This window comes from Chiloscyllium plagiosum, chromosome 9, assembly GCF_004010195.1.
Source record: "Chiloscyllium plagiosum isolate BGI_BamShark_2017 chromosome 9, ASM401019v2, whole genome shotgun sequence".
In the NCBI taxonomy this organism is placed as follows: domain Eukaryota; kingdom Metazoa; phylum Chordata; class Chondrichthyes; order Orectolobiformes; family Hemiscylliidae; genus Chiloscyllium; species Chiloscyllium plagiosum.
The window spans coordinates 46,056,807-46,083,401 of NC_057718.1; positions in this window are offsets into that span (position 1 = coordinate 46,056,807).

The following is a 26,595-nucleotide window of genomic DNA, read 5'->3' on the forward strand; positions in this document are numbered from 1 at the left end:
GTTGGAACACAGGCACTAAGGGAAAGCACAAGGGTCATTAGTTGACTTTTGTATACAACATGGCATTACTTCATTCCAAAATTTGGCTTGGCATGTTTATTCAGTGTTACCTTTGTTTTGAATTGTTACCAGTATGACGGTCAGATGTTGGTCAGGAGTGGGACAGTTGGTGAATGTTGAATTGGGATTGGTGTTGCTGGAAATACAGCTGGCTGAGCTCTTCACAGGGTTGTTGAGTTTGCCTCCTTCCATTCTCACCTTACTCACTAATTTATTCCTCCTTTTCCTTTTCCTCTTGCTCTTATTGCTCAGCTGATCAGAACACAACTGCTGAAAAAGGCTATCATTTCACCTTGGTGAGGTTGTGTGGCAAACCAATATAAGCCTTCTTACCTGCTCCACTGAATACTACAGGCCTCATCAGTCAGTGTGACCACACTGGTTCTCTGCTCTTTAGGATTTCACACAGTAGCATGAATTTCATTCCATATGCTGCATGTCTAAGTATGGATGGTCAGTGATAACCTCTTATTACCCAAAGTAAATTGGCTTTGGGTTATTGTAGTGGCTCACTACTACAAAATGAAGACATTGTGACTGCTGGCCGAATACTGAGCATTGACCAGCATTTTGTTGCCCATGGTTACACACCAGCCAAGAGTAGGGTTCCTTTCCATTGTGACTTTGGGAAGTTGATGGGCAGCATCTGAAAGCAGTGTCTTTGCCATCAATGGCACCATGGGGAAAGCCTGCAAACCTAGTGATGCTATTGTGCTTGCTTTTACTCTTTGTTTCTGGCAAGAGAAAATGGAATCTAGTTAGTTGAGAGTATCTCTTGCTTTTCCCTTACAGAACAGTAGCAGAAAACTGAGGCAGATTGCAAATTCCAAACGAAAGCTAACAGGCACATGAGGGTTCATTTTCAAAGACACAATACGATCCCTCCTTTGCATTGAAGTTGTAATTGTGGCTTCAACTGCTGGCATGTGTCAGTAAAAACATCTTTATTGAAGCACTCAATGTCTAAGACATTGGACTAGAATTTCTAGAGGAAGGTAACAGAAGGCAGGAGATTTCCTGGCTCAGCACATCTTCCCTAAGGGAAAGTATCTGCAAAGGAGGGATTTTCATTCTGGGGTGGTGGAGGGCACTGATGCTAACTAGAATTGGGCCCACAGTCCCTAGAAACAGTTTGAAGATTTAAAATGCTTTTGCTACAGCCCTAGAAATGTGTCATTCATCCAAATCTTTAAAGTATTAATAGCAGAAACTGTAAGCACTTGAAAACCCAGAAGAAGTGGTTAGATTCTCTTTTGTTCGAAATGATCATTGCTTGGCATTTATGTTCCTTTAATGTTCCTTACCACTTACATGTTAAAATTAATCTAAATACTGTGCAATCATCAGCAAACTGCCCCATGCCTGACTTAATGATGGAAGGAAGAGTATTGAAGAAGCAGCTGAAGATAATTGGGCCTACGAGACCAAACTTTAAGTTTTTATACTCGTGGAGTAGGGGTGTCACTGACTGGGCCAGCATTTATTGCCCATCCCGAGGTGTCCTTGAGAAGGTGGTGGTGAGCTGCCTTCTCTGCTGAAGGTAGACCCACAAAGCAATTGGGATGGAATTTTGATCCAGTGACAGTGAAGGTACGGTGATATATTTCCAAGTCAGGATGGTAAGTGGTTGGAGCAGAACTTGTAGTTGCTGCTGGTCCCATGCATCTGCAGTTTGGAAAATGTCGAAGGATTTTTCAGGTGCATCTTGTAAATACTATACACTCCTGTTATTGAGCATTATGTGGAAAGTGGATGTTTATGGACGTAGTGCCAATTAAGCAGACTGCTTTGACCTGGATGGTATCACGCTTCTTAAGTGTTGCTGAAGCTGCACTCATTCAGACAATTGAGGAATATTAATCACATTCCTGATTTGTGTCTTGTAGGTGATGGATAGGCTTTGACATCAGGAGGTGAGTAACTCGCTAAAGAATTTCTAGCCTGTGACCTGCTCTTGGAGCTACTGTATTTATATGGTGCATCCAGTTCTGACTCCAGTCAATGGTAACCCCCAGGATCTTGGTAATTGGGGGCACAATTTCAGTGATGGTAATGGCATTGATTGTCAATGAGCAGTAGTTAGATTGTCTTTTACTGGAGATGGTTATTGACTAGTATTGTGTGATGTGAAATAATTAATGATTTTTTTCATAAGTGCTTGCAAAGGATCCTATTCCTGACTGTATGTTTAGCTTTGCAAGGTTAAGAGAGTGTGTTAGTTCAAGCATTGAACATTACTATTATGTTTCAATATCTAAAAGAAGTTTTTATATATAAACTATAAAATTAATTTATATGTATGTTCATATGTATGTATGATTCCTAAATGTACAGCTATAGAGGCTTCCTTTAAGATGCCTTGTATTTTGTTTGTAGTTTGTACTATTCTGCATTTATTCAATTTTCAATTATCCATTTTTTCTCCAGTTGCATTTCTAGTGTTGCGCAGATATCAGTAATTAGAACCAGAGTAAGATTGTACCTGCAACAAGAAGTATGTGGAAATGATTGAGGAATGGGAGTGGAGTGGGCACTGAACAGGCTCTCACTCCCATGAACTTCAGCCAAGTTCATTAAAGCCATTTTAATATCAAAATATTAAATGTTTTAAAAATGCAATTAAAAACATAGTCACACTTAGTTGGTCAGAACAGGCTCATTATAGATAATAATGTGGTGTTGTGGTACTGTTGCTAGCCTAGTAATCTAAAGCCCAGAGACTACTGTTTTGAGGACACGGTTTCAAACCTCACCATGGCAGATAGTCAAATTTGAATTCTATGCTCAAAGATTAGAAAATAACTTTGCTTAATAGCAAATGTATAACCTATCTGATTCCTTTACAAGTAACTCCAGGCAGACAGCGACAGGGTTGACTTTTAACTACCCTCTTGGCAGTTGGTGATGGATGAGAAATGTAGGCCGAGCCAATGATGCCCACATTCATTGAATAAAAATAAATTGGATCTGATATGAGGAAGTTCAATCCAATTCTTTGTGGACTCTTCCTGGTGAAGACCTTGTTACAATGATGTTGCTTCAACAAGGCTCTTCGAACAGACATTGCATTTGAGTTTCACAGAAGCTGCCTACATTATCCAATTCTTCAGAGCCGCTCAGTGTTTTTCCCAGTGCATAATTCGTCTTTGATCTACTGGACATTCTCCATATTGCTTATTTCCTTGCATGATACTCATGAGCATACTTCTTTAGCCATGGAATGTCTAGCCTTTGGCCTGATATCACTTCAAGGTCTTATTTGTTTGCACAAATGGTTGTGTGATTGTCCATTTGTCATGAGACATCTGCATGTATTAAAGGTAAACATAGCCACAGTGTGCACTCTTTCTTTGTTAATTCTGCACAGTGAATCTCAGATAATGCTTTTAAACAAATCTATACGGGAATTCTTAATCATATTCTTATACATGAGAAGAGGAGACGAAACATCAGATGGCGGCAGAGATCAGCACCTTAATAACAGCAGAGAAGAAAGGGATGGGAATAAGGGTATTCATGTGCCTTGAAAGTGATGATGGAAAGAAAGAACTGTCCCATTTGCCTGCTGAAAAATTTAAACACTTCACAGCTTTGTTACTTGCAACACTCACTGATGTTGACTTGGTTTCAACAGCCACCGAAAGATGATCTGCACAATGATAACTTAAAAACCTCTTACCTTGTCTCCAATGAGTTATCTGTGACTCTGCTTCGAGATATGAACATTTGCATAATGGCAGCTCTCCAGCGATATCTCATAGACATGTATGATGAGTTATTGGTAGTTACAGGCCAACTGAACATGAATGGAGTGAAATCCTTCCTGTTGCAGAAGCTTTCTGGTTGATCTGAGGGAACTTGATTGTCACAAGTAAGCAACCTATATCTTTTTAGAGCTTTGAACATGCAGAGCAGCAAATCACTCTCATTCTCCCTGGTAAATGTGACTTCCATCACTTGTCAAACGCATGTATGGGCAGCAGGTTATGAGATTCCACAAATATTCCCAGTAGATCCCTGGAAGGTGCAGGAGGTCCTGGAATGAGTGGATAGCTTTATGAAGAAAGGCTAGTTAGGCAAGGCCCCTGGAGCTTAGAAGAGTCAAAGGTGACTTAATTGAAACATATAAGATCCTGAGGGAACTTGGCTGGGTTGTTCTTGCAAAAATGTTTCCTGTCGTTGGAGAATCTAAAACTAGAAGTCGTAAGATAAAAATAAGGGGTTGCCATTTAAGACAAAGGTAAGGAAACAAATTTTCTCTCAGAGGGTTGCGAGTGTTTGAAATTCCCTTCATCAAAAGGCAGTGAGTGCAGAATCTTTAAAGACAGACATACATAGATTTTTGATTACCAAAGGAATGAAAGATTGTTGGGGACATGCAGGAATATAGAGTTGAGGTGAAATTCAAATCAGCTATGATCTTATTGAATCAGGAAGCCGTTGTAAAAAGCTCTGTGTCCTACTCTTGTTCCTTGCTTGTATATTCAGGACAGATAAATTTAGGGCTGTGGCAATCTTGACCACCATGAGTAACATTCACTTGATCCACTGAGACAGAGAGCTTCTTCCAGGAGGTTACAAATGTCAGTGACCTCCTGACAGGAAACTCTGAGCTTTCTGAGGCATGGATGCTCATTTGAGGCCAGGCTATTTGTCCTCTGCATGTATACCACGCATCTGCTCCTGAAGGCTTGAGCTCTGTCCTCATTCCCTTGTGGAAAAACAAGCCATTTTGGAGAAGGCTGCTGCTCTTCTTCCTCTTCACCTGAAGTCCAAGACCTAGCTGTGTGAGCAGCTCCCATCCTCACCTGAAGCCTAACAGCTGTGAAATGTAGCTCAAAGGCAAAATCAACCCTCCAGGGTACTAGAAATGTTCTCCAAAGATTTGGAAGTCATCTCCAAAGCAGTGAGAGCATTCTCTCAGAATTAGTCCTGCCTCACTTCGACAAGGAAGCACTTGTTGGATCCAATGATGTAAAGCCTTTCTTGCCTGTCGGCTGTTCAGCCCTGTCAATTCCCACTGTCCTCTCATTTTATTTTCACTGGCGAGTTCCACAAGGCCACAGAAGCTCATGTGCATAGAAACAAGTCAAAACCCAAGTTACAACAGCAGCTCACAACCATTTTATATATTTAAATGACATGGGGATTCCTCTCAACATGAACAAGGCACGATGGTTAAAGGCTAGGTCAACAGATTCTTGCAATTTCGGTTGATTTAGCCAATTGCCACAGAGGCTAAAACTCTTCTCCCCATGACTTTAACTAACGTTTGGGCAAATCTCACAATATTGTACCCTTTGTCACAATGGCCAGTTCTATGCATTTGCTTGTGTGACATGTTGCAAGATATTTTTGTCAACATTAGAGGCCCAAGCAGCAGCCAGCAGATGGTCCACAGGCCTGAATGAAGCCTGCCATGGCCATACAGATGGCAGGACCTTCTGCCCTGTGCCCCCGGAGCTTCCAGCTGATCTGATTAACCGACAGTGCCACCAGTCCCAGCAGCAATAGAACTTTGTACCAGACACAGCTAGGGCTTTGAACAGTTCCTAAACAAAATCCTTATAGATCTCTACTCCCAGGTAAATTAGGAGCATTGGGCAGTGAGGGTTTTCTAACCTTATGGCTGGGGCACAAAGAGGAATGGCGTTTAAACTCTGCATGGAGAGGACTGAAGGGAAGCTGCTACCTTCTATGCAGGGATGTGCTCCCAGTGTGAAAACAGCACACTCTAAAGACAATAACCTCTTTCCTCCTGATTCTTTTAAAATTGTGGAAAATGAACAGGCTGGTGACTCAATTGACCCTTAATTATTTATCGATGGATGCTTTAGTCAAGCAAGGGATGCCGATGTCACCACCCTGCTTGTCCCTTCTATTATGGGGATGAGCTTGGAGGTGAGTGGAGAGAAGGTGAGCTGGGTACCACCCTGTTATACAAGCCAATATGCCTACCATGCCAATAGCATTCCAAGCACGTCAAGTAATATCCAACCACTAAATGTATGCAAATTGTTATGGGTGCTGTTAAAGTGTGTTAGATCTTAACAAGCCCCATGTTCCTTATCTCCAGTGTTGCCATGGCTGTAATTATAACATTTGTAACACATGACCTTGTCACATCACCACTGTGTTTGGTTATGTCTGCTGATTTCTGTGTTTCGAGATCTGGTAAATGACAGGAAAGTAATACCAGAAGATTGTTACATGGTTTAGCAGTGGACAGAGAAACAGCATGACAGATCGCACACATTGATCTGCTCTGACTGAGTTACACTAGAAAATCACAACAGCATAAAAGGAGAATACACCATCAGATATAAATCCAAAGAAATCTTAAGGCTGTCGCAAAATTGCAAGATACATTCTCACAGCAATTTCCTCTTTTCAAAAAGATGGCTAAAATCTATTGCTGAGCATTAATATTGATCTGGCAAGGGAATGACTGGATGTGCATAGTTTTTAAATGGAAGATATGATGATTTAATTTGAGTGGCTGGTAAAAATGTCAGCTAGTTGTAATCTTAATGGGACAGAATATCAAATATGGTATAAAATGAGCTGCTGATCCCTTATCTACCATAGCCATTTTCATCTTGTGATGTGTTAAGCATTCTTAAGCTCTATAATTGTTTGTTGGTATTGTTAAACAGTTTGTTGTTAGCTGGTTCCAAAGTTATGGAATTTTCTTCTGTCTTTGTTCCTGGATCAGATACCATTTCCTGTCTTCATGTATGTTTTCCTTCCTTGATCTTACAAAGGAAATACTTACAAATTGCAGTTTTAGTGAAGTGTAAAGCTATCTACATCCTCATAATACAGCCATTCATCTTTATGTGGCTGCATTTATGCCTTTAACACTGATATCACATGTTTTCCCCTCAATCCCTTGTTTGGCTAAAGCACTTTGGCCCAACCCATTCAGTCACATGAAATAATCAAAATTGTGCATCCAATTTTACATCTCGCCATCTGTTTTTCTCTCTAAGAGTATTCTTCAATGGAAATTTAGAGAAAACAGCATAGTGAATATCCAGAAGCTCAGATTTAACTAATGAGAACTGAGCTTGAGAAGTGCATAACGTTCAAATACTGGCAAATACTGAAGACAGGAAATGGTTGATTGGCAAATACTGAAGACTCATGGCTCATTCCAACCTCACCACTACTTCAGAGTTAGGCCCAACTACCCTCAAATTTCATAAGATGTGGGAGCATAAGTAGGCCACTCAGTCACCAAGTCTGCTCCATCATTCAGTGAGATCATAGCAGATCTGATAAACTTCAACCTCACTTTCCTGTCTTTTCTCTATAATCCTTGATTCCCTTGTCAATTAAAAATCTCAGCCTTGAATATACTCAATACCCAGCCTCAACAGCCCACTCCAATAAAACATTCCACAGATTTATTATCTCCTGAAAGAAAAAAATCCTCTGCATCTCTCATAAAAGTGTGACCTATCCCATCAAGTCCCCTAAGAATCTTGTATCAAACTTCAGCTTCAGTGGAAATCTTGGCAATTGTGCAAATTATTAAGAAAACACTTGTTTTTGGGATGTGGTTGACAATAGTAAAGGAGTATTTAAAGTTTCAATTGTAAAACCCCTACAATGTGGAAACAGGCCATTCGGCCCAACAAGTCCATACCAATCCCCAGCATCGACATTTAGAGTCATATGTAAGTCTGACTAGGTAGGAGTGGCAGCCTTTCCCTGAAGGAAACTAGTGAACTAATTGGGGTTTATAACAAAGTTTCAGTTGTCCTGGTGATTAGCAGATTTATTCCTTCCTGATTCACAGTTTGCTATGTTGGGATTTGAACGAACAACCTGCAAAATTCTGGTGCATTAAAACACGCAGGCTCCTGTACCAAAAGATAAGACTAGGTATTTTAGTGTTGCTAATTTCAATGATAAAGTTTTACCAGCTCAATATGAATTCTTGCAAATTAACCATGTTCCACATAATTATTAGGGCCTTAGTGATGTGTTTCAGAACTGAAGCAGACTGTCATTTTTTGTAAATTATTACCAGTGTTAACATTAGACTCTGAATGTTTTGTTTGCTGGTCAGTTACAATTTGCATAAAACTACCTAAAGAATATTCTTATAGAAAAAAGGGGGATCCTTTGTGCTAGTTCCACATACTCCACAGTGCAAACGGTTAGGTGTCAGTCACAGTGCAAGCACACCTGGTCTATAAAGTGAGAGAGGGCTGGTCTGCCTTCATCTTTTGTTTGTAGCTAAATTGCAAACTAATTGCCATATCTGAAACTTATAAATGATGATCAGAAGAAATTGTGACATAAGGAGAGAAACATAAGGAACTGATGTAGAAAAGCTCTTAAAATATAATTTCATGGTACAGTTTAGCAAAGCAGACAAAACCTTTTACTCAAGGAGGCAGTCACACAAACCTAAATTATACAAAATATAATTGAGAGAATTTTTCCAGGACATTCTTCAAACTGTATCACAACAGTAGTCCAACCAATCCAAACTGTTCTGAATATAGTTACTGCTGCCCTTCATGGATGAGTCTTCACTCATTGGGCTGAGAGGCTTTGAATCATTCCAAGTAGAGAGGCATATTTCACACAAAATGTTATTAGCATATGAAATTACCAAAAGTACCTGTCAATCGAGGCATCTAAGAGGGAATTACATTACTTGAGGAAGAAAGATATTATGGGAATCATGCAAAGAATATGAAAATGGTATCGTTCCTGCATAAAACAAATCCAGTCACAAATGGGATGAGCTAAAACACTCTCTGTTGTGCCTCAAGTATTATTTAAACAATTAAATCAAGCTTTCCTGGAAGATTAGTGAATAAAGACAATGAATGGTATGGTGTGGTAAGTCATCCAAAATGAAGATTCCTGATTCAAACATTGGTTTCTTCACTGTGACACCAATTCAGTACTCCTCGACTAAGGAGTGGATGAGACAATCTGAGTACACACCTAATTTGATAGTTTCGGTGAATGGAAGGTTCATTTTTGCATAGATGATGTAACAGGAGGTTACTGCTATTTCTGGATTAGTAGGCTAATGAATTGGAGATGCCAGTGTTGGACTGGGGTGTACAAAGTTAAAAATCACACAACACCAGGTTATAGTTCAACAGGTGTAATTGGAAGCGCACTAGCTTTCGGAACACCGTTACAATCACTTGATGAAGGAGCGTCGCTCCGAAAGCTAGTGTGCTTCCAATTTAACCTGTTGGACTATAACCTGGTGTTGTGTGATTTTTAACTAGGCTAATGAAAGTTTCACTTTTAGGAGAAAATAGGAGGAATTGTAAAATGAAAGCCAAGTTGACAATGGAAGGGCAAAGAAGATTGTAAAAATCAACAGTTCCGAAATTGGGTAGTCTGAAGAAAAGACCTTCCCTGTCTTGGCAGTAAAAGATTTTGTTGAAGCTACATTGAAGGGATGACACCTGTTTTGCATTTTTTTGTGACACACAGTTGGTGTGTGACCTGATCTGCAGCCAATTAAAGCAGATAGCAGTAATTGCATTTTTTAACACATCATGCTGAAACATTCTGTTGGCATTTAGCTGCATTTAAAAAAAGCAACAATGCCAATCACAAAACAATGCAACAAAGCATCACAACACTTCCAAAGTGAATTGCTCTTGTGCTTAATCAGAGAATCAAGATCTGTAAGCCAGTCTTCTGAAGCAATAGATATTTCATTTACTCAGCTAACATTTTGAGCCTACAAGATCATCCCTTGGATGCACTAATCAAAGTATTATTTGTTAATGTATATTAAATGCCACTTTCCTTCTCAGCTTAGCTTAGTGAAACCAAGTTAATCTTGTTTGAATTGAAACATATTAGATATAAGAATGTTGAATACTCAAATCTGTGTTTGAATAAATCAGACATGGGTCTGTCATATTGGTTCTTACATAGTAAGAGTTCTTTCCAGAGAATGACCTGGGGGAGAAACATTGCTAATTGGGAGACTGCACTGGACAGATTTGCAAGAGCCAAATGCATTCATATCATGTCTCACATTGTACAAGTGTGTTTATTCTCCCAGGCTGCTTATGCATCTGTCAATCATCTAAAATGTTACAAAGTAAAATGTTGAACAGAGGCAAATAGGACCACATAAAAAGAAAAGATGGTAGTAACGTTGACTGTTCTATATCTATCATTCTGCAACTGCTGATCTTTTTGTAAGGTGAGCTGTAGAATTTGTTGAGTTGATTTTGTATGCATGGGGTGAGATGAAAGGAACCTTGCACACATGCCCATAACCAGCTCACACTCTATATTCAGTCTCATGAGATGAATTGAATACTTTAGGCACCAAAGGCCTTCAGAGGTGGGCAAAGTGGGGTCTTAAGCTCTACACAGTTTAAAACACATTTAGCATGAGTCATCACCTTGGTAAAAGAATAGCAGCCAATGCTAAGAAGTCACCCAGAAGGTCAATGAAAGTGAAATGCTATTTAAAACATCTGTAAGTGTCCATAAAGAAGACCGCATAGTGTTTCAGAGGCTGGAATACAACTAACACTCTCTTTTAACAGTGACCAGCTGTTCAGGAGTGCATAAGATGAGAATTGCTATGATTTTAAGTGCCACTTAAAGTGGAGAGAGAAAATGATGTCTAAAAGACATGGGAAACTTTCTGAGATATCTTGTCAAGACTTCAACAATCAAGCAACTTATATTGTTGAAATTCTGTGATAGTTTCATTTGAAAAAACGTGAGTACTATACTCCGTCACCTTATTAGACAACATGGAGAGGCCACAAGGTGAAGGTAAGCGTTTGACCATGGTATCTTGCCTGGGATCCTGTTGTCTTGGAGGGAAACATGAGGTCAGGCAGCACTGTTATTGCAGGAACAAGGAATAGGAGGACAAGGAGAGTGAGATGATATCCTCCAGCCAATCCCCACCCTGCTCACCTCCAAATGTAAGCTACAGGTTATCACTCCTTCTCTGGACATCCTTTGCTAGGTCACCAGTATTCATTCCTCCTCATTTCCGCAGCCATCCTGATGTGTGCCAGACTGAGCACTCTACATCTTCAGAGAAAGTGTGTGGAAGAAGCTGACACAGAATACTCAACCAAAATTTGTGTTTAATCCACACTTGAGTGCTGAACCTACAGGAGTCCAGTGCAGCAACTCCAGGCAAGTTCAAAGGATTTGACTGGACTTTGTGGGGCACCCACAGTTCCCACAGTGGCCCTGACTAAAAGGTCAGTGTCAAGCTGGTCATGTCCTGACAGTTGCCTCATATCAATTCAATGTGAGCAGCAGCTTTACTTTCTTTAAGGCCAAACCTCTTTTAGGAGGAAGGCACACCCTAGAGAGCTGCTGTCCAAGGGAGATGATAATGTGACTGGACTGATAATCCAGAGACCCAGATTAATGCTTGGGGTTCATGGGTTCAAACCCCATCAAGGTGGAACATTGATTGGTGTAAACTCTTGTCTGGTTCACAAAATCCTTTTGGGAAGGAAATCTGCCATCCTTACCTGGTCTGGTCTACATGTGACCCCAGACCTGCATTGATATAATTTCTGCTGAAATGGTCAGACAATCCATTCAGTTCAAGGGCTGTTAGTGACAGGAAACAATTACTGGCTTCGTTAGTGATGCCATTATCCTAGCAACCAATAGAAGTAGATCAATATATACAGGTAGTGCTGATGAAGAGGAACTCAAACTCAGAAGTAAGACTGTATAACACCTAAGCTCGGTTGGCAGACATTGATGTGGAGGTTTGATGTGAAAGCCCTTTCGGAGAGAGTAAATGTTGAAGGATGAACTGGCGAGCGGGGGTCTCCAATGGACTCAGAGGCCCTGCAAAGGACTTCTGTCCTATCTGTCTGGCACAAGCATGGCACAAGTGTGTCTTTATTGTGGGTATAAAACCGAGTAGGGGAAGGATGAAGCCAATAATTCTCACTCTTCTTTTCCAAAACCACTATGCTACTGTGCATTTTCAGCATTTTTCAGGTTATATTTCAGATATCTGTAAATTTTCTTTTGCTCTGTATGATTTTTACTGGCCTCCTGGCTTGGCATCAAGCCAATATCACAATCTATTTAGTGCTGTACCAATTTAAATTAAAGACTATTAGACTGCACAAGCACTTTGCTGCAATCTCCTTCTCATTTCGGTTAAACTTAATTCATTCAAAATCAATGAATCGGTGATCTCTGTGCACTCAGAGTGGTGTAAAAACAGACAAGTTCAATATCATTATTACAGTTTTAAAATTAATATGCTGGTCCGGGAGGGTCACCAATACTTTGTTATGATTTTAATGCATAGTTGCAAAATATTCTTTTAATATTCTATCATGTGAGTGACTCTAGGTCTGGTCATTTCTAGCCATAGTAAACAAAATTAGACATTGTCCTGATGAATGAAGCTGAAACATTAATTGTGTTTCTTGCTATACAGATGCTACCAGTGTATTTTTATCATTTTTCTGCTTTATGTAAGATCTTATGCTACTTGACAGCAGATATTTTCTAGATGGGTTCTTTGGCTCTAGGCTGGGGTTGCAGAGCCTAGAGAAGTCAAGAATCCATGATTGTCATTCCCAGCTCAAACTCAGCTCATGTGGTAAGTGAGATCTACTTTGCCCAGCAACAGATTATCTAACCACTTCATAAGACCATAAGACATTGGAGTAGTACTGGGATATTCAGCCCATTGAATCTGTAAGATCATTCAATGAGTTCATGGCTGACCTGATGATTCTCAACTCCACTTTCCTCCTTTTGTCCATAGCTTTTGATTCCCTTACTAATTTAGCCTTGAATACTTTACAAGACACAGTCTCATAATCCTTGGTAGCAAAACATTCCACAGATTTGCCACCCTCTCTGAGAAGAAATTCCTCCTCATCTCTTATTTTTAGATTCTTCCTTCTCATCCTGGAATTGCCCACAAAAGGAGAACAATGTCTTCACATCTACCCAGTTTAGCCCTCTAGGAATCTTAAATGTTTTAGTAAGAGCTCCCCTCATTCTTCTAAGCTCAAGTGAGTTCATAGAATCACAGAATCCTAACAGTGCAGAAAGAGGTCATTCAGCTCCACATAACTTCACATTTACTATTGCTGTACAACCCTTCAAGCCCCCAACCTACTCAACCATTCCTCCTAAGAAAAATCACTCCATACCTGGAATCAATCAATCAGAAAATCAGAACATTCTCTGGAGTGATTCCACTAGGGTGCATCTTTCCTTAAATTAGCGGATCAAAATTGGTCAAAGTGTTCTTGGTGTGACCTAACTACTGTATTGTATAGATTTAGTAAGAACACCCTATTTTGATACTACTCCACCCATTTTGAAATAAAGGCTAACAATCCCTTTACCTGGCCTATTACTTGTGAAATGTGGGTACACTAGCTTGTTATGATTCATGTATAAGGACCACCAAATCTTCTGTGCTGCAGCTTTCAGCATCCTTTCCCCATTTAAGTAATATTCAGTTCTTCTGTTCTCCTGCCAATTTACATAAATTCACATTTTCCTATATTAGGTTCCACTGTCAACCCTCTGCCTCATCCTGTGTATAGCTTGATATAGACTTCATGTTATCCTCCCTACTTGCCTTTCTACCCTTGGTCTTCCAGAACCTTAGCTATATTTCATTCATTTTCATCATCCTAGTCATTAATATATCTAATGAACTGAGGCCCTAGCTCTGGTCTCTGTGGTTCTCACTTGTTACAAATTGCCACCCTGAAAAAACTCTCCTTATCCCAAATCTCTGTCTTCTATTAGTTAGCAATTCTTATATCCATGCTAATATATCACAGCCAACACCTTGCTCTTACCTTTATTAAGGAGCATGTGTGCAGTATCTTATTGAATACCCTTTTGGAATGTCAAATATATTACATCTAGTAGTTTCCCTTTATCAATCCTTCTTGTTGCCTCTTCAAAGAATTCTAATAAACTGATCAGCCATGATTTTCTCTTCATTAAGCCATGCTAACTTTCTTTGAGTTTATTATGTTTTTCTAAATGCTGTATCATTCTGTCCCTTATAACAGATTGCAGTAGCGCCTTGACATACGAACGACCCCATTCACGAACAAATCGGTTTACGAACAGGATTGTACGTAAAATTTTGCTTCAATGTATGTACGAAATTCAAGGTACGAACGAAGGTACGAACGCAAAAAGCACGTGGTGTCATTGCTCTGCTTTGCTACACGCTTGTTGAATGCAAAAGCTCTCTGGGCCCCCCTGATCTCATTCAGTTCATCTTTGTTGCGTGTGCTGTGAACAGCCGTCCAAGCATTCTTATGCTTTCCGAACAATGAGAAAAATTGATTCAGTTCGCAAACTTCTTGGTTCGCGAACCGGGTCCTGGAACGGATTAAGTTTGTAAGTCGAGGAGCTACTGTATAACATTTTTCCAACAACGGATTTTAAACTAACTGACCTATGTTTCATTGTTTTTTTTGTCTCCTTCCTTCTTTAAATTAATGTGTTACATTGGCAACTGTCCAGTCACCAAGGACATTTCCAGAATATAAAGACTCTTGTAAATTCACTACAAATGCTTCCATTTTCTTTTTAGCTACTTCCTTTAAAGTTCTAGGATGCAACCGAACAGCACCAAGGGACTTATTGGCCTTCTGGCCCATTAGTTTCTCTAGTACTTTTTCTCTCATCATTCTTTACTTTTTCAATTCTTCCCTAATCTCTTAATTATTTAGTATTGTTAGAATGCTATTAATGAATTTTACGTAAATACTGATGAAAAATATTTATTCAATTCCTCTGCCGTTTCCTGGTTGCCAGTTATTATTTCTCCAGCCTCATTCCCTAACGGGCCTTTGTTCACTTTTGGCTTCTCTCTTCCTCTTATTATATATATATTTAAAAGGATTGTAACTGTCTATTTTTATATTACTTGCTAGTTTGGCCTCATCTCCCTTTTTTTGGTCATCATTGTTGGCTTTAATACTTACCCAATTCTTTGGTTTACCACTAATCTTTGCTTCAGTGTATATTTTTCTTTCAATTTAATACTATCCTTAACTTCCACCATTAACCATTGTTGGCTTTTCCTCTTCATGGAATCATTCTTCATCACTGGGATATATCTTTGTTGTGAGTCATGACTATTTTTCTAAATAGTCTGCCATGTTTCTTGTGCTAAATCCCTTTCACAGTCATATTCTGTCCTCATCCCCTATGTAATTATCTTTATTTAATGTAGAACAATTGTTCCTGACCCAAATGTCTCATTCTCCAACTAAATGCTAAATTCTAGTACAGAGGAACCTTGATTATCAGAAGGACATGGACGGGGAGTATTTCATTTGGTTAATCAAATTCCAGATAATCGAATGCCGGATAACATAGTTTAGCTGAGCATCGGGACGTTGCCATCTTTCCAGATAATCCAATATTCAGATAATCGAATGCTAGATAATCGAGGTACCTCTGTATATTATGGTCACTGTTCCCTAGGGGATATTTTGCTCAGATCATTTAGTAAAACCGTCTCATGAGACATTAAAGAATAGCCTGATCCCTGGTTGGACACTTAGCATATTGTTCTACGAAACTGTCCTGAATGGACAAAGAGAACTTTTCCTCATGGTTACCTTCACTGATTTGATCTTTCCAATTGATTTGTAGATTAACTCAACCATGGTTATTGCACTGTTTTTTTTACAAACCCTTATTATGTCCTGATCTATTCTGATTTCTATAGAACAGCTGCCACTTCGGAGCTTGTGCCTTCTCCTCCTTGTTGTTTGTTATCTCCACCCAAATGGATTTACATTATCTAATCCTAGATCATTTCCTGATAGCACATTTATTCCATCTCTTATTAAGGAATCTACCTCTCTGCTTTTTCCTTTCTGCTTGTCCTTCAAAAGTCAGATACCCTTGAATATTTAGTTCCCAGCTTTGATCTCCTTGCAACCATGTCTCCCTAATGACTATAAGATCATGCACATTAAGCTCTATTTGTGTAATGTTAAACCTCACTGAGGTAGCACACAAGAAATCAAGTCCTGCAATTCCCAGGATCATCAGAAAAGGTAAAGATTTTAAAAATTATGTAGAAATTCCCAATTTACTGATCTTTCAGACACAAATTGGCAGGTTTCTGTATTTAACAAAAGTATGTACAGGTATTTATTTCAAATAAATAGATTCTAGCTATATTCATAGTCATACAAATTATGTATAAATTATATACACACACTGTTAACATATAAATCTACTAGCTAAAACTCTGATCCCCTTATAAATTCCCCTTACACCCATATGCAGACAGACACAGATAAAAATGAAATTCAGGGCTCTAAATACTGTTTAGTATATAATACGTTACAGGCAAGAGACAGGACAGGGGACAACTGCTCCAGAGCGATGCTTCAGACGAGCATGAGAGCCAGGACTGGACTGTGCATATTGTTGAAAGTTCAAGCTGTGGATGAGTGGATGAAGGAGAACAGAAGAGAGGCTTCATGTTAGAAGTACTACATAGATGCAAATCACTTTTTCTGCAGATCACAGATGTTACGACATCCTTCAGGAAGGCTGTTAAAATGGGGGAGCATTCCTGAATCTCTTGCTTCTATAACAATTTATTTTTCACTGTTTAGAAGTCACAATGTGTGTTGATGGTTGCTGCTTACAGCCACAGTGCCTGCTACAATTTTCTAAGCAATTTTTCCATGCAAAATATCTGCAGAATGTCCGATACAGATCACATCTGTGTAAAATGAGTGTCCGGGGTTGCAAAATGATTCGAAATACATTGGAAGCTTATTGAAAGGGGCCTATCAAGTTTTTTACCCTTTCCCTTGGCTTCTTGTTTCTTTTCCTTGGACTCTTTATTCTTATTTAAACTTAAGCCTTTGTAGCAATTATTGTAAGTTATTTATTTCAGCATCCTACTGAGTTTCCCTTTGGGAATTCCCCATGTGAAGTGTTACAAAGAACAAGAGATGGACCCACAATGGAATGTCAGAAAATCTGGAATGTTCCGTGCCCAACCATGAGAGTAATATCGAATGATTCCGATGCATCGATGGGTCAGTATCTTTGATGGCAAAATGATGACATCTTACTCAAGATCATGTGTGCTTTGAAGAACTGGATTAAATTTAAAGTTCATCAGGTATATTTTGCCATGTCCCTTGCTGGGCTGTGAAATAGAACGTTCGTCTGTTTTATCTCCCACACGAATAAATATGACTAGTGATTGAGAGAGCTGAAGAACAAGCATTGTTGACTAAGGAATAGGATTAGCATTACTAATTGCCTGCCTCACTCTTTGGTACAGTGAAGCCCTTAACCTAAATGGAAAGAAAAATGATTATGACCTGAGCAACAATAAAATGACAGTGAAAATATCTATGCCTTTTATCTGAAGGAAGAAAATGCCAGCAGGAAGCAAAAGGTGAGGAAGGTCAACATATCGTTTTTACGGGAAATGAACACAAGACAAAATCAGAGCTATTAAACAAAAGAAAAAATGACCTTTGAAACTTGTAGAAAGTATGGATAAAGTTACACTGAAAGCTTGTATGATTTTAAATAGAGAAGCTTTTTAATCTACATATTATCCACATACTGTAGGAACATTCTAATTACACAAATTTCATATGTATAAAAATCTTTTCACAAAATGAAGTGTTTCAAATGTGATGAAAAAGGATGTTGAATAGATTTGACTTGATTTGATTTGATAGTTCTGAAATCAAGGCCATCTAAAAGGAATACTGCAGCTTTAAACTTTTACTGATAATTCTTTTCATGGTCTTTTTGCCCATTATCTACTGCTGCATGTTATTGATCCTGACTAGATTCAAAGCCACCATTAAGCCAAATCTTTTGGATTCTAAAGACATTATAATAGTTCCAAAGATGACAGAAAGTGGCAGCTGGTGACAGGAAAAAACCCTTGATAAGTCGGCAGTGGTAAATCAAACTACTGCCACTTTTCGTTTCATGTTTGTTAATACCACTTCATCTTTGAAGTTTAAAGCAAGTTCAAAAGAGCCAGGTGCTGAATCATAATATTAAAGCAAGAAGATCTCCATTAAAGTGACAAGATCTGAGAGGGGAAGGCAACAAACACAGCTTTCAACTGGCTTTTGTTGGCCTTTCTGCAGATGTCACCAGTTGTTATCCCCAGCAGAGGCTTCAAGCACATACACTGCCTCTGGCTGTTTCCAGCGTGCTGTTTCAAGTGTCAATCAGCAAGAGGACACAGCATAGCCCTGACCATTGTCCTGTGAAAAGCCAGCATTTAACATCGATTTAACTTATTCAATATACAAAGATAGAGAGAGCTTTGTGCAAAAAAACGGCCTTTGGCAAGGTTGCTTGTAGAGCAATTCAGCCACAACTGATGCTCCTTGGGTTTGCTGTCATAAGGCAGTGTCTGCAGTTTGATAAAGAGAACATGGGTGAGTTGCTTGAACAAGGGAGCACTAGAAAGGAACAACCTGCTATAATGGTTAACAATGTGAACTTTACACTCTGATGATAACCTTTCATTTGATTTGTCGGAATTGGATGAGGCACTAAATCAGCTTCTTCCAATATTTAATCCCAGTTATCAATCACTATTATTGTTTTGGGTAGATTGCAATTATCACTTACATTATATAAGGCTTTTTAAAAATCATTGAAACATTGAAAAGATTTGCCTGATTTAAGGTATTCTTTGTGTCAACATTTACTCAAAGTTTGGTATACATTTGTTATAATACTCATTATTGGCAAATATATTTCTAATATTAGTTTCCAGAATGCAGTTGATACTGACATTTTATTGCCTATCTCTAATTATTCTAAGGGCTTTCAGTATTAACCACATATTGTGGGACAGGAGTCATAGGCGGATCAGACTAGGGAGAGGGAACAATTCCCTTTCTTGAAAATCCTTGGTAGATCAGTGGGGGTTTAATGACAATCCAGCAGATTTCATGGTTATTGTTCTGGCACTGGATTTATTAAATTTAATCCCACAACTCCCCATAGTTGAATTTTAAAGTTGTTTAACATAATCATTGAAATATAGCCTTATCCTCTATTGTTGTATCCTTTCTTACATTCATGGAAATCATGACAAAAGGCACCTGAACAAGTCTTACAGAAGTTACTCACAGCTACTTCCAGTGTGCCATCTATAATTTTGCACTATTTTCACTGCTCTACTTCTTCATTATCACTCATCATGGCAAGGCCAGCATTTGTAGTGCATTCCTAATTATCAAAACTGTATGACTTGCCAGATTACTTCAGAGGGCAGCTAAGATTTAACCAGATCAGTGTAGCCCCAGACCAGGGAGGTTGGCAGGTTTCCCTCCCAAAGGTCAGTAATGCAGCAGTTCAACTTTTACTAACAAACCAATAACTTCATTACCACTTTTAGTGATGCCAACTTTTTCATTTCAAGATTATTAAGAAACTGAATTCAAATTCTCAAACTGCCAAATTGAGATTGGGAATTACAATGATTAAAGCTCAGCAACATAACCGTCATACCAAACACTGCAAAATGTATTGCAAATGCAACAAACATGCCAAAAGCTGGAAATCTAGTCAAAAGCCAAATACACAACAGACCAATCAGCAGCTATAGAGAAATAAAGACAACAAAATTGAATTTTTCCACTTAGATTCATTGACTTTTATTAATTTGAAGCAGACCTCTTGCTTATTTCCACATTACTGATCTTAACTGGTATCAGTCTTCAGCCAATTCATTTCACTCCATGTGAGGTCAAGAAAGGGTCAAAGGCATTGCGTTCTACAAGAGTGCTAACAACATTCAGCAAAAATACTGAAGATTTGAGCTTCAGCAATAGCTGCACCCCTAGCCAATCTCCAGAACAGCCACAACAACAGCATTTACCTGACAATGTTGAGGATTGCTCTCGCAAAAAGCAAGGCAAGTCTAAACTAATATTTCAGAAGATTTTGTTTCTAGCAATAATGCTAAACTGGCTGAGAAGTTGAGACTGAGCCTGCAATATGAAGAAGCAAAGCAAAGGTTAGTGCTAAACAAACTTCTAGTGATTGTTTCTCAAACAACCTTATCATGTCAACAATAGTTGTTTTGGTAGCATGCTCTGTTCTGGACAAAAGATTTTATGTTCCAAGATTCACTTCAGGCAAGCAAGTCTAGGTTATCACATGTTGCAATACTGAGCGAGTGTTGCACAGTTATAGGTGTCACGGCTCAGGTGAGATGTTAAATCAAGACTCTACCCATACTCTCAGATGCATTAAAAAGATCCATGGTACTTCATGAAAAAGAGGGGAGTTAGTTACGATCCCTTGGCCAATATTTAGGCTGTATTTGCTGGCAGAAATGCACTGTGCACTACTTTAAATTGCAGGGGACATTCAAACAGTTCTGGGACAGATGGGAGGGAGATTGGGATCAGGGAGAGCAGTGTTGCGGTTTGGATTGGGACCCATGAGAGTCTCTCTCCTCACCTCCCACCTGTCTTCCAATTCTCTCCTTCCCTCCATTTCCCTGCCCTCTCCTCCAGTTTTGTTTCCTCCTTGATCTCCCCTCTGTCCTTTCTTCCTCCCTTGGTCTCCCTGTCTTTTCCAATTTTCCTCCTCTATTCCCTCCAATGCTCTTTAACCTCTACGGACTCTCTCAACCATCTGATTCTCTCCCCTTGCCATCTGATTCGCCCTTCTACCCCCTCCAGATCTGATTCATTCTCCCTAACCGTCTGATTCTCTCCCATTTTATAATTCTCTCCCTTCCCTCTTGAATTGCACACATTCCCCTACTGCGCTCCTCACATCCCGACTGCTGCCTCATGGCGCCAGGGACCTGGGTTCAATTCCATCCTCAAACAACTGTCTGTGTGGAGTCTGCGCATTCTCCCCATGTCTGCGTGGATTTCCACCAGGTGCTCCAGTTTCCTCCCACCTTCCTAAGATGTGCAAACATGCTCACTGTCACTGAATTTGTGTGACATCAGGGCCAGTCAGCTCCTGATCTCATTACAGCCTTAGTTCAAAAATGGCAAAACAACTTCAATTCCAGAAGTGAAGTGCGAGTTGCCCATGACATCAAGGCAGATTTTGATCGTGTATGGCATCTAGTGGCTCTAGCTAAATTGGAATTGAAGGGAATCAGTGACAATAATCTCTGCTAGTTGATGGCATAGTGAGCACAAACGGAGATGGTTTTGGTTATTGAGGGTCAATCTTCTCAATCCAAGGACATCTCTGCAGGAGTTCCTCAGCGTAATGTCCGAGGCCCAATCATCATCAGCTGTTTTATCAATTACCTTCTCTCCATTTTAAGGTTAGAAGTGGGGATGTTTGCCGATTATTCCACAATGTTCAATACCATTCATAACACTTCGGATGCTGAAACAGTCCTTGTCATATTCAGCAAGACGTAAATAACAGAAAAGATTAGGCCAATAAGTGGCAAATAAAACTTGCACCACAGAAACGCCAGGCATATTTCCATCTGTGACAAGAGAGAATCTAACCACTGCACCATGACCTTCCATTGCTATGCCCCATTATCAATATCCTGGGGCTTACTATTGACCAGAATCAAACTAGATCAGCCATATAAATACTGAGGTTACAAGAGCAGGTTAAAAGCTAGAAATTCTGCAGTAAGTGACTCCTCATTTGTCTCCTCAATTCTTGCCCACCACCCAGAAGGTGTAAGTCATGAATTTGATTGAATAATGTTCACTTGCCTAGATGTGTCCAGCTTTAACAACATCTGGGACAAAGTAGCCCACCTGATTAGCACGCCATCCACCTTCTTCAACTTCACTCCCTTTATCAGTAACACATAATGGCAACTGTGTGTACCACCAACAAGATGCATTACACTAAATGCCTCATTCGACAGCATGCTCTCTACTATCGAGAAGGATGAGAGCAGCAGATATATGGGAACACCACGACGTGCAAGCTCCTCTCCAGGCAACTCACCATTCTGGCTTGAAACTATATTGCCATTCCTTTGCTGTCCCTGGATTAAAATCCTGGAACTTCCTTCCTAACAGCATTGTGGGTCTTCTTACTCTACATGGACTGTCACAGCAACCCTAATCAATGGAATTAGAATCTTTGCAAGAATATTACAAAATATGAAGTCCTTAGTTGGTGAGAATTCAGATTAAAATGTGCATTTGCATCTCTAACAGACATACGTCAATTTTGGAACTTTACCTGGGATTGAAATCAGGTACATAACACAGATCCGTCTTTCACACCTCGCACCATTAAATGAACCACTCTCTGCTTAATATTTGGGCAGTTTCTTATAAATTCAAGGATTGAACAGAAAGCTATTATTGTAATTTGACTTTTAGTTAGAAGTACATAAGCACGAGAAGCTGTAGTGAACAATTCAGCTCCACAAGCCTGTTCCAATGTTTAGTACAATCATAGCTGATCTCATCTCAGCCATACGTGCCAAAATTCCATTTGCCTTCTTTACTTACATGATCTACACCAACAGAACTGATCAAAGCACTGCAGTGTTTCCACATCTAATCATGTGATCTTGAAACATTTCCAAACATCTTTCGCCATAAGTATTAACTGGGTGACCATCTTGGTCTCCTTAGAACTCCGACAGTGTGGAAACAGGCCATTTGGCCCAACAAGTCCACAATGACCCTCCAAAGAGTAACCCACCCAAACCCATTCCATTACCCCATTGCTCTACATTTACCCCTGACTAATGCACTTAACCCACACATCCCTGAACACTATGGGTAGTTTAGCATGACCAATTCACCTAACCTGCACATCTTTGGATTGTGGGAGGAAACCCATGCAGACACGAGGAGAATGTGCAATCTCCACACAGACAGTTGCCCAAGGCTCATTTGAAACCCGGCGCTGTGAAGCAGCAGCGCTAACCTTTGAGCTACCGTACCATTCTCCTGAGGACCCACTATAACAGCATCTGTCTTCAGCAAATTTGATTAAATGCTTGGTGAATTTAAGAAATGGCTGGAGAACAGGATGCAGTAAAGGTTAAGCAAACTATTGCAGTTTTGCTACTGCTTTAGCATTTGTTTGATAAAGTAAAATGTTGCACGAGTGTATTCGAGAAACAGGATAGAACTAATCTGGCAAGTTGCCACCAATCAAGATACTTTCAATCATTAAAGGGTTGAAAAGTCTTGTCAACATTGCTATTGGGCAGCAGTTGTTCATCAATAACCAGTTTACCAATATTCAGCCTGGATTTCACTTTCACCACTCAACTCCACAGTTCATTGCAGCCTTAGTCCAAATATGACAAAAACAATTGAATTTAAGAGGCAAGATGCAAGTGACTACCCTTGATATGAAGTCAATATTTGGTCAAGTGTGTTTATAAGAAGCTCTGCTAACGTCAATGAGAATCAAGTGGAAGTATTCTACTGACTGGAGTCATTTCTGCCACAGGAGTCAGTTGATCAGTTCAGGAGCTTCTTTGGACAGTATTCTAAAGCTAATCTCCCTCAGTTACTTCATGAATGACTTTCTGTTCATCATAATATTAGAAATGGAAAGATTTCCTACTGATTGCATAGAATTCAGCACCATTTGCCACTCCTCAAATAATGGAATTCTCTGTGTGTCTGCAGACTTCAATAAAGTTGAGGCTTGATTTTTTTAGATTAGATTTTAGATTAGATTAGATTACAGTGTGGAAACAGGCTCTTCGGCCCAACTAGTCCACACCGACCCGCCAAAGCGAAACCCACCCATACCCATACATTTACCCCTTACCTAACACTACAGGCAATTTAGTATGGCCAATTCACCTGACCCTGCACATCTTTGGACTGTGGGAGGAAACCGGAGCACCCGGAGGAAACCCATGCAGACACAGGGAGAACGTGCAAACTCCACACAGTCAGTCGCCTGAGGCGGGAATTGAACCCGAGTCTCTGGCGCTGTGAGGCAGCAGTGCTAACCACTGTGCCACCGTGCTACCCAAAGTTGATAAATGGTAAGTAAAATTCACTGCAATGAAGTGTGGAATGACCAGAGAATCTAATTACCTTCATTTATCATTCAATGGGATTCGTATTGCTGAAATCCTGCCTTACATCACCCTGAGGGTTGGCACTGACCAAAAATTCAACTGGACAAGAGACATAACAAATAGAACAGATATGTGACTCATTTCGTCTTTGAGGCTGTCTTATTACTCAATAATGTCAAGGCTGATCATCTACCTTAACTGTATCTTTGTATATTCTCTAATTTCCTAAACATACAAAAATCTACATCCTCTCTTTTGAATATGCTGAGCAACTGAGCATTCACATCTCTTTCATAGAGAGCTCCAAAGACTCACAGCCCTTTGATTGAAGAAATTTCTCCTCATCTCAGTTCCAGATGGTTGCGTCTTCTGAGACTGTGATCCTATGTTAAACTACCTTCCCTGCATCTATCTTGCAAGAATTTGTTTTATAGTTCAATTAGACTACCACTCATTCTTCTCAATTTCAGGGAATATAAACCAATCTACTCAATCTCTCTTCGTTAGGCAATTCCCTCATCCCAGGAACTAGTCTAATGAACCTTTGCTGCATTCCCGCTAGGCCAATTGTGTCATTTCTTAGATAAGGAGATAATAACTCCTGCTATGGCTTCTCCAATATGTTCGATAATTATTAGAAGACTTCCTTCCTCTTATACTTCAACTTTTTTTGCAACAAAGTTGGGCACACCATTTCATTGTTTGAATGTCTCTTGTATGTGCACAAGAATTTTCTCAGATACATGGACAAGGGCATTCAGGTCTCTCAGAAATCAGAGATTCTCCAATCTCTTGCCATTCAAGCATCATTCTGTTCTTTTATTTTTTCTACCAAAGTCAACAACTTCACACTTTGTCACAGGATATGCCACATGCTGTTTGTTTCCTTCTCACGCAACCTGCTTATACCCCTCTATAGCCTTTTTGCATCCTCTTCACCACTTAGATTGTTCTGTCATCCCATTAGACAGTCCCTCGCAATTGAGGATGGCTTTCTTCCAATTTGGTTTGATGGGTTCTGGTATGGTGATCTGCTGATTGTGGTTCAAATGGTATGTGGAGTGTCGGGTAGATGAGTTATTTGAGATTTGTGCAGTCTTGCCAATGCAACAACTTCCTTCCTGCAATATCTCAATGAAGTCTCTAGATATGCATGGTGACTTTAGGACTGAACTGTCTCCATTTTCAGCAGTCACAAACCAGGGGTCACATGAATTGGTGGGGATGCTTAACATCAGGGATGTTTTGAAGACACTACTAGATTGATTTTGCTGTCCTACCCCAGGGAGTTTCTTGCCATGACTGAGCTCTGTGTACAATAGTTGTTTCAAGAATCTGATATGAAACCAGTCAAGGAGTTAGTGCTTTGATGCTGGACATTTCATCTCAGGCGAGGATGCCGCTGTTGGATCACCTTTCTGCCAGTGCTTTGAGGTGCCTACTGTAAGTCGTCCAAGTCTCTGAAGCATATAAGAGCATGAGGATCACTGCTGCTCAGTAACCTATAATTTTAGTCTCTTGTGGTGACCAACATGAATAGAATTAAAGGAAAATATACAGGTAGTGTTCCAGGCTACGTTAAAATAAATGTGCCATATTTATATGAATGTAGAGGTCTGAATGGGTAACTCAAAAGATTGAACAAATTAAAACACTTATTGTGGTTTGGCTATCATAATGAATATTCTATTTCAAGCCACAATCAAGTTTTTACAGTGTTAAGAATTAAAATGTCACACTCTAAAATACCTTTGGCTGAAAACATCTAATTTGGATTTTTAATACAATAAAGTGTATGCATTCTCTCAGAGCATTCTTACATAGAAATGTTTTTAATACTGCTATTTATTGCCTTTGTTGTAAAATTCAAATGCGTGTCATTAACATTGTTTGATGGCTGTGTTATGTCATTGTTGTGTCATACAGTTAACCTCTTTTTGATCGAAATCAGTCATGAGTGATCTGAACTTTATTGGTCAATATATTTTTTTTTCCGATTTGAGGTCTTTTTGTATAATTTTGCCACTAGCCATTTGCCTTTTCACTCTTCTTTCCCAGTGAATTGGCACTATGTTTTCAAAGTCTGTATTGTACACTTTTCTTCTTTCAAAATAATGTCATTGAAATGAGTAAGGCAATTAAGGATCCTGGAAGGCTTTTAATTGCTTTATTTCCAGTATGAGCTGTGACTAAAATGTTATTAACAGTAAGGAATTGCTGACATGCCTCCTCTAAAAGATGTGCATAGCTATTCTGTCTGAATTAACCTGAGAAGGAAATTTTGTTTCCAATAATGCTGAAGTAGTAATTGTAACAAACAATATATCCTATTAGTGAGTTTATACATTTGTCACTCAAGCACATGCCCTGTGAAGCGAATTCACGCTTTGTAAGCAAACTGACTCTTAAGTGCCTTGCTTTTCTTTACACCTCAGGCCTTGTACAGTTCCTTTTTTATGTTTTGCTTTTGTGTCTCTTTTCATATTTCTTTCAAGACA